Here is an 8,892-nt window from a genome sequence, read left to right on the forward strand (position 1 = left end):
CCCATGCAGAGACAAACAGACTGCAGGTCACGCCACCTGCAGAAGCAATGGGCCAAAGGGCCCAAAGCCCAGTGGCAAGGACAGATCCTTCCCCAGGCAGCCATCACATGACCACCTCTGTTCCAATGCTATCACTCCCTGTATCCTGACAGCATATGGAGAAGGTAGGGCGGGAAAGAGACGTTTTGCCTGAGAGAAGAACAGTCATGACAGAAGTTCAACTTTTGAATAGATTCAGTACTCATCCAAATGAACTTCATTTAATTTTAGGCCATTTTACACTAGAGGTGACCTAGTGTCTGCCGCATAAAAATGCAGACCCAGAAAAACATGAGCTCAGATACAGAATGCTACATTCTTTACACACCGGAACTATGCATAAATTTCAATAATCTACATATATACATTTTTACAGGTACAGATAGAGGGAAATGCACAGAGCAAGATCTAGAAGGACTGATAGAACAGGATCAAAAGCGACCCTTGGAATGGGGAGTGAATGAAAAGTGCCTCTGATTCTATTGAAATGCGTACATGTATTCCTTGTATGTTTCAGAAAAAAATAAACGAAAGCCTTAAAAGGTTACGAATAACATTAAGCTCTTATTATATGCTGGCACAGTGCTAGGTACAGAGCAAAAGAAAGACTTAGTAGAGAGAATCTTTCAGCTGCACTCATTTCCTCATGTCCTGATGGGTTCATAGTCATGGGCAAGTATTATTTGTGGATTCTTTGATGCTGCTTCAGGTGATCAGATCGCGCAAAGTTCCTGTTGCATTTAGTACACAGGTAGGGCCGCTCCCCGCTATGCTTTCTCTTGTGTCTGTTGAGCTCATCTGAACGGGGGAATTTCCATGGGCATCCCTTCACATTGCATTTGTATGGCTTCTCCCCTGGGCCAGAAAAAGAGATATGTCATGCTTCCGGGTAGCATGGGACAGGGAAGTGGAACGTGAATAGAGAAGATAAAGGGTTTGAGCATGTTGGAGTGGAAGAGGGAGAGGAGAGCAGACCAGAGGTGGTGAGTGAAAGAGGAAGACAAGGAAGGCAGCGTGAGCTAGAAGGACAAGAGAAAAATGTGAAGGAGGGAAAGGAAGAGAAAAAGAGAAATAGGAAAAGCAAGGGTCAGCAGGAAATTCAGTGGGGGAATAAGGAGGTCAGGGGTGGGCATCTGTTGGGCCTTAGGAGAGGTCCATGATGTGTCAGTCCCAGTAGAGGTAGGGTCAAAACCAACCACAGGAGGGCAAACAAATCCTTCCACTTGTTCCCATCATCCCAGCACAGGTAGCAACACAGAAGGCTGCAGCCAGGTTGGCTCTGGCCCAGACCTATATAGTCTGTTTCTGGGACTGCTTTATACAGCCTTTCAAATAGGCCAAACTTTACTAGGCTTCTGAGGTCCCAGACTTAGAGAGAGGTGTCAACAATCTCAGATGATCCCAGAGTTTTATAAAGGCACCTCCCTATCCCTCAGCCCTCACTCACCAGTATGTTTGCGCTCATGGATGCGGAGATGGGAAGGCTTAGTATATGATTTGCCACAGTCCTGGTACGTGCAAGTGTAGTTCTTCAAAGTGTCAGGATTCTTCTGGAATTGACGACTCTGGGTCTTAATGTTGCACTTCTGCTTTTCTAGGGATTGTCCATGGATCAAATGGGAACTTGAAAAATATAGGAACCCCGGGTATGGCAGTGATGATGACTGATGTGGCATCATATGGCCTCCATATAGAGTGTGGTCATCAACGAAGGTCGTCATATGATCCCCCTTAAGGGTCATCATCTGACCTCCATAGGGGGTCTGGTCACCACTGTATGTTGTCATCTGGTTCCCAGTGAAGGTCTGGTCACCAGTGAAGGTCACCGTATAGCCCCCTTTCAGAGTTGTCATCTGGCCTCCATAGAGGGTCTGGTCATCACTAAGTGTCTTCATCTGGCCCCCATAGAGGATCTGGTCCCCTCTGAAGGTCAACTGTCCTCCATAAAGGGTCTGGTCATCACAAAGCATCTTCATCTGGCCCCCATATGGGGTCTGGTCCCCACTGAAGGTCATCTGGCCTCCATAGAGGGTCTGGTCACCACTGTAGGTCTCCATCGGGCCCCCACTGAAGTTCTTCTGGTTTCCATAGAGGGTCTGGTCACCACTGGGGGTCTTAATCTGCTCTTCACACAGGGTTGTCCTTTGGTTCCAATTCAGGCTATGGTCACCACTGGAAGTCATTGTATGGCCCTCAGTGAAGGTCTGGTTACCACTAACGGTCATCATGTGGCCCTCTTTAAGAGTTATCACCTGTCTCTCACAGAGGACTTGGTCATCACTGGTCATCATCTTCATCTGGCTACCTTCATTGGGGATTGCTATCTTGTTTGCTGTGACAGTTACCTTTTGGCATTCAGCGAATGTTTCTGGGTTGTCAATAATATCTGTCATCCAGGAGGTTGTTGTGGGTTTTCTCTCATCAAAGAAGGTCACCTTTTGGTTCATGGGAAAAGTTTCACTTAGGTCTTCAGGGGGCATCTCAAGGGCTTTAACAGTGGGTAATGTTGAGTTCTGAATAAGGATTGTCCCAGGGATGTTAGAACATGCAGGAATCATCATTGTGGACCTTGAAGGAGTCATCACCTTCTGGGCTGACGCATGCTGGCTGTCCTCACTATGGGCGGTCTGAGGTATACCAAGCTGCGGTTCTGGAGCAGCTGAGGCTCTTTCCTGATGTATCTCAAAGACGTCCTTGAGAAACTCCTCGATTTCCTCAACTGTTTGAAGGAAAGAGTCCGTGGAATTCTCTTTGCTGTTGCTGGATAATTGAACTAGATCTTCCGTTATGGGATCCTGAAATAAAAGTTATAAGTTCAGAGGTCTTATCCAGCTCAAACCCCAATTCCATATACCTTTCCTCTCCATCTCTGCTGATCCTATCCCAGTCTACCCCACCACCATTTCTTGTCTAAAAGCCTGCAGTTGCCTCTCAGTTGGTTTTCCTGAGTCTGAAATAAGAAGAAGGAACAAACAAAACATAATAAAGACCATATATGACAAGCCCACAGTTAACATTATACTGAATGATGAAAGGTTGAAAGTTTTTCCTCTAAGATCAAGAACAAGACAACACTGTGCTCATTCTCACCACTCCTATTCATCATGGTACTGGAAGTCTTATCCAGAGCAATTAGGCAAGAAAAAGAAATAAATGGCACCCAAATCAGAAAGGAAGAAGTAAAATTTTCTTTGTGTACAGATGATATGATCTTATATATGGAAAACCCTAGAGACTCCACCAAAAAAACTGATAGAACTAATAAATTCAGTAAAGTTGTAGGATACAAAATTAATACACAAAAATCAGTTGTGTTTCTATACACTAGCAACAAACTATTGAAAAAAAATTTAAAAAACAATCCCATTTACAAAAACACCAAAAACAATAACATTGTTGGGAGTAAATTTAACCAAGGGTGAAAAACTTGTACTCCAAAAACTGTAAGACACTGAAGAAAGAAACAGAAGACACAAACAGAAAGCTATCGCCTGTTCTTGGATCGAGAGGATTATCCTTATAATGTCCACGCTATCCAAAATGGTCTGCAGATTCAAAGTAATCCCTAACAAAATTCCAATGTCATTTATCACAAAAATAGAAAAAACAGTTCTAAAATTAAAATCAAACATAAAAAGATTCAAAATAACAAAAGCAATCTTGAAAAAGAACATAGCTGGATGCATCACCATTCCTGATTTCAAAATGTTACGAAGTTTTAGTAATCAAAATAATATGGGACTGCCATAAAACCTGACACATAGACCAATGAAACAGAATTGAGTGCACAGAGATAAACCCACACATATAGGTCAACTAATCTTTGACAAGGGTGCCAAGAACACACAATGGGGAAAAGATAGTTTCTTCCATAATTGTGGGAAAACTGGATATGCACATGCAAAAGAATGACACTAGACCCCTTTCTTACACCACTCGCAAAATTTACTTATAATGGATTAAAGACTGGGGTGCCTGGGTGGCTCAGTCGTTTAAGTGTCTGCCTTCAGTTCAGGTCATGATCCCAGGGTTCTGGGATTGAGACCCGCTTCAGGCTCCCTGCTCAGCTGGGAGCCTGCTTCTCACTCTGCCCCTCCCCCCTGCTTGTGCTTGCTCTGGCTCGCTCTCTGTCTGAAATAAATACATAAAATATTTTAAAAAATGGATTAAAGATTTAAATGTAAAACTTGAAACCATAAAATTTAGAAGAAAGCATAGTGGAAAAGCTCCTCAACATTGATCTTGGCAACAAGTTTTTGGATGTGATACCAAAAGCTCAAGCAAAAAAGACAAAAATAAATAAGTGGGACTACATTAAACTGATAGGCTTCTGTACAGCTAAGGAAATTATCAACAAAGTAAAAAGCAGCCTGTGGAATGGGAGAAAATATTTGCAAGCCATCTGTCTGATAAGGGGTTAATATCTAAATACATGAGAAAGTTATACAACTCAACGGCAAAAAACCAAACAATTCCATTGAAAAATCGACAAAAGACCTGAAAAGACGTTTTCCCAAAAAAGATATACAGATGGCCAACAGGTATAGGAAAAGGTGTTGATCATCACTAATCATCAGGAAAATGCAAGTATAAACCACAACAAGATAAGCACCTCATTAACTGTTAGAATAGCTATTTTATTTTTTTTTTAGATTTATTTATTTGACAGAGAGAGACAGCCAGCAAGAGACGGAACACAGGCAGGGGGAGCGGGAGAGGAAGAAGCGGGCTCCCATCGGAGGAGCCCGATGTGGGGCTCGATCCCAGGACTCTGGGATCACGCCCTGAGCCGAAGGCAGACGCTTAACGACTGAGGCACCCGGGCACCCCTGTTAGAATAGCTATTATCAAAAAGACAAGAGATAACACAGTTGGGGGAGGATGTGGAGAAAAGGGAACCCTTGTGCACTGTTGTTGGAATTCATAAACTGGTACAGTCATTATGGAAAACGGTATGGAAGTTCCTCAAAAAATAAATAGTAGAACTACCATCCAGCCATTTCTCTTCCGTGTATTTATCTGAAGTAAATATAATCAGGATCTCAGAGATATCTGCACATCTGTGTTCACTGCAGCATTATTTACAACAGCCAAGATGTAGAAACAACCAAAGTGTCTGCTGACAGGGCGAATGGATAAATAAAGACAAGGTGGTGCATAATATATACAACGGAATATTATTCAGCCATTAAAAAGATGGAAATTCTGTCCTTTGTGACAACCTGGGTGAACCTGAAGGGCATCATGCTACGTGAAGTAGGTCAGACAGAGAAAGATAAATACTGTATCACTTTTATGTGGAATATAAAAAAGAAAAGTCTGAACTCAGAGAGTAGAATGGTGGTTGCTAGGGGATGGGGTGTGGGGAAATGGGAGAGGCTGGTCAAAGGGTACAAACTTGTAATTATAAGGGGAAGAAGTTATGTACCGCCCGGCGACTGTGCTTAATAAGGCGGTATTGTAGACTTGAAATTTGCTAAGATAGTAGGCCTTAAGGATTCTCACCTACACAAAAAGGTGACCACGTGAGGTGATAGATGTGTTAATCACGTTGATCGCAGTGATCATTTCACAGCGTACACACACATCAAATCATCACGTCGTACACTTTGAACAGATTCGCATTTGTCAATTTACTTCAATAAAACTGGGGAAAATAAAACAGATTTTCCGCAAAGGAAAAAAGGGAAAGGAGGAAGGATGGCGGGAAAGGAGAAGAAAGAAGGAATCAGTTCCACCCGCTCAATGCCTCTGTCTCAAGATGCTGGCTAATTTTTAACCGCAGCAGCCCGGGCCCCTCGGCCTCCTCAGCCTCCCGTCTGCCCATCCTTCCATCTCTTCCACGCTGTGCGCACGGGCCCAGGACCAGGGCGGTGGTCGGGGGCCTCCGGGGCACCAGGCGGGGAGCGGCCATGCGCTCGAGACTTCAGGGACAGCAACCAGCAGGCCCAGCCCTGACAGCGTCTCCTCCGCAGGCCGCTCCCGTCTGGAGGAGGGCATCCCCTGGGCAGGGCAGGCACGCGGGGGCGGGGCGTGGAAGGCTCGGGAAACACATCCCCAAAGAAACGAACCATTTCGAGGGTTCGACCCCTCCTCCCGCTGAGGGGTAGGACTCCCCCGACTGTCCACCTGAAGGGTTTCGGACCTCCGGCTCCGGCAGCCGGACTTTTGCCCCCGCGTTTGAAGGTGCAGACTCACCATAAGCGGCTCCAGCGCGGGGACCGGAGAGCGTGCTGTCGTGGGCCGGGCGAAGCAGCACTGCGAGGCTGGGCGCGGGGCCTGGCTTCATATAGGGCCCAGCCGGATGCGCGCCGCGGGCAGATTCGCGCCTTTGGCCGGCCACGCCCTTGAGGGCGGAGCCCAGGGCCCCCATCCCGCCACCTGCGCGGGCTCGACCTCTCTTGGGACTGCGGCTGATCGCGTTCCCTGCGAGGCGCCTCCGGATGTCGTCCAGTCATTTCCCAAGTGTCCTCACTGGGCGAGGACGGGATTGGTACGCGCTAGCCCATTCGTCCTCACAACCGTCCTGTGAGGTGGATTTTGTAATTGTCATCATACGAGGGGAAAACTGGAGCTCGGAGAGGTTAAGTCATTCGCTGGCGTGAAAAGGAAAGTCAGTCGCAGAGATTAGGACCAGATTTAAACTCAAATGGTTTTGCGCTTGTAGTCTGCCCTTAAACGTACGAGGCTTCAACTCTTAATCCAATCAGCCCCTCAGTCCTGAGAGCCCATCTCTTCGCTGTAAATCTAATCAAATTACTTCCAGAGTAAAGCTCTAGATTCGATCAGGTCACCTAGAAATGGTAATGGCATTCTTGATGCCCATGTCCCTTATCCCACTCCTCAAGTCCCGGAGACTGTTTCACCCCAGCGAAGTGACACATGCCTGGGGTTGCGTGAGTGACTTCTGACCTCCTCCGGACTGTGCTCTAGGTCTCCGTTTGGTCCCCACAACCGATGGCCCAGCCATCACCAACTAGCCTTGGGGCGTTAGCCGTTCCCAGAAAGTCCCGCCCTAGGGCCACCCCCTCTCCAGTCTCAGGTCTCTAAAATTTTTAACCCAAGTGGCCCAAGCCCCTTTGCCTGGGGCCTGAGATGGGTTGAGAGGTGAGGGGAGATGGGCCGCAAGGACTCCCAGACCCTGGCTCGGACTCTCGGCTGCTGGAAGGCCTCGCTGAGGAGCTGCCATCATGGATACATTTATAATGCATACTGGTTTCTCGCTCCCGCCGTTCCATCTCCCGGCTGGTACCGATCTGCGTTCTCTCACTATACTAATGATTTTACGTGCTTTTAAATTCATATAACTGGGGGCGCCTGGGTAGCTCAGGCGGTTAAGCATCTGCCTTCTGCTCAGGTCTTGATCCCAGGGTGCTTGGATCGAGCCCCGCATGGGGCGCCCTGCTCAGCGGGAAGCCTGCATCTCCTTCTCCCTCTGCAGCCGCTCCCCCTGCTTGTGCTCGCTCTCTGTCAAATAAATAAATAAAACCTAAAAAAAAAAAAAAGTCAGGTAAGTGTCATTATTCACCACTTATTCCGAAATTGACCTCTTTTCACTGGATGTTATGTCTTGACAACCATTTACGTGGATAGGAAACTCGCCTTTTAACTGCTGCTTTTGTCCCTTGTATGAACAGAGAAATGAGGAGGAGCCTCCGAGGCATCTCAGGGTCCCCAAGACAGACCAGGTTTTCTGATTTTGAAGCAAGGGAAGTAGGGAAGCGTTTAGTGTGAGCTCCCCACCAAGGCAAAGAAAAGTCTGGTTCCTCTGGAGGCTACCTTTGAAGAAGTTGGGAAATGACCGTTGAATAAGGGAGGCCAGTCCACTTGGAAAGTAAAGGGCGGAAACCCCTCAAATTCAGTGCTGCTGATTGAATTTGTATTGATCTATTAAAGAAGTAGGGTAAATAGTTTGAAGAAATCAGTCTTTAGTGCCCTGAATCTTAATCCCCTAAATCTCTGGTTGAGAGGGGAAAAAAAAAAGTGCCGGGCAAGTGAAGAAAGTAAATTGGGCTAGAATGAGTTCTAAAACTTTGGTTAAAAGGTAAACATCACACTCTAATAAATATTTAGAACTTCATGTAAATAACTATGTAAACAACTAAGGCATTGAAAAGATTTTATTGTATTAAAAGATTTTGACAGAGCACACATGCGCACAAGCAGGGGGAGCTGCAGAGGGAGAGGGAGAAGCGGGCTTCCCGCTGAGCACAGAGCGTATCTGGGACTAGATCCCACCACCCCAGGGTCATGACCTGAGCGGAAGGCAGTCTCTCATCCGACTGAGCCACCTGCAGGCCAGAATCTGGGGTTTAAACTATGGCTGTATGACTTCTAGATTTTACCTGTGTGAGAAATAAACATGCCAACAGTTTAATTTATGTAAGACTCTGGATTTGATTTCAATAAAAAGGCTAGATTAAAAGAATCACCTAAATTCCTTAAAATTGCCTTATGAGGCTAGGCTTTATTAGTATTTACACTAATATGTAAGAATTCTAAATGTAAACAAAGGGGTACAATTAAGTTGAATTGTAATTTAAATAAACAGTACCTTTATATGGAAGCAACGTAAGTGTTCATCAATAGACGAATGGATAAAGCAGATGTGGCATACGCATACTATGGAATATTATTCAGCCATTTAAAAAAAACAAGATCTTGCCATTTGTGACAAACTGGATGGATCTAGAAAGTATTATGTTAAGTTAAATAATTCAGACAGAGAAAGACAAATACCATATGATTTCACTTACGTGTGGAATCTAAAAAAACAAAGGAACAAACAAAAAAGCAGAATCAGGCCCGTAAATACAGAGAACAAACAAACTGGAGGTTGGGGGGGGGTTGGGG

This window comes from Ailuropoda melanoleuca, chromosome 2, assembly GCF_002007445.2.
Source record: "Ailuropoda melanoleuca isolate Jingjing chromosome 2, ASM200744v2, whole genome shotgun sequence".
NCBI classification, from domain to species: domain Eukaryota; kingdom Metazoa; phylum Chordata; class Mammalia; order Carnivora; family Ursidae; genus Ailuropoda; species Ailuropoda melanoleuca.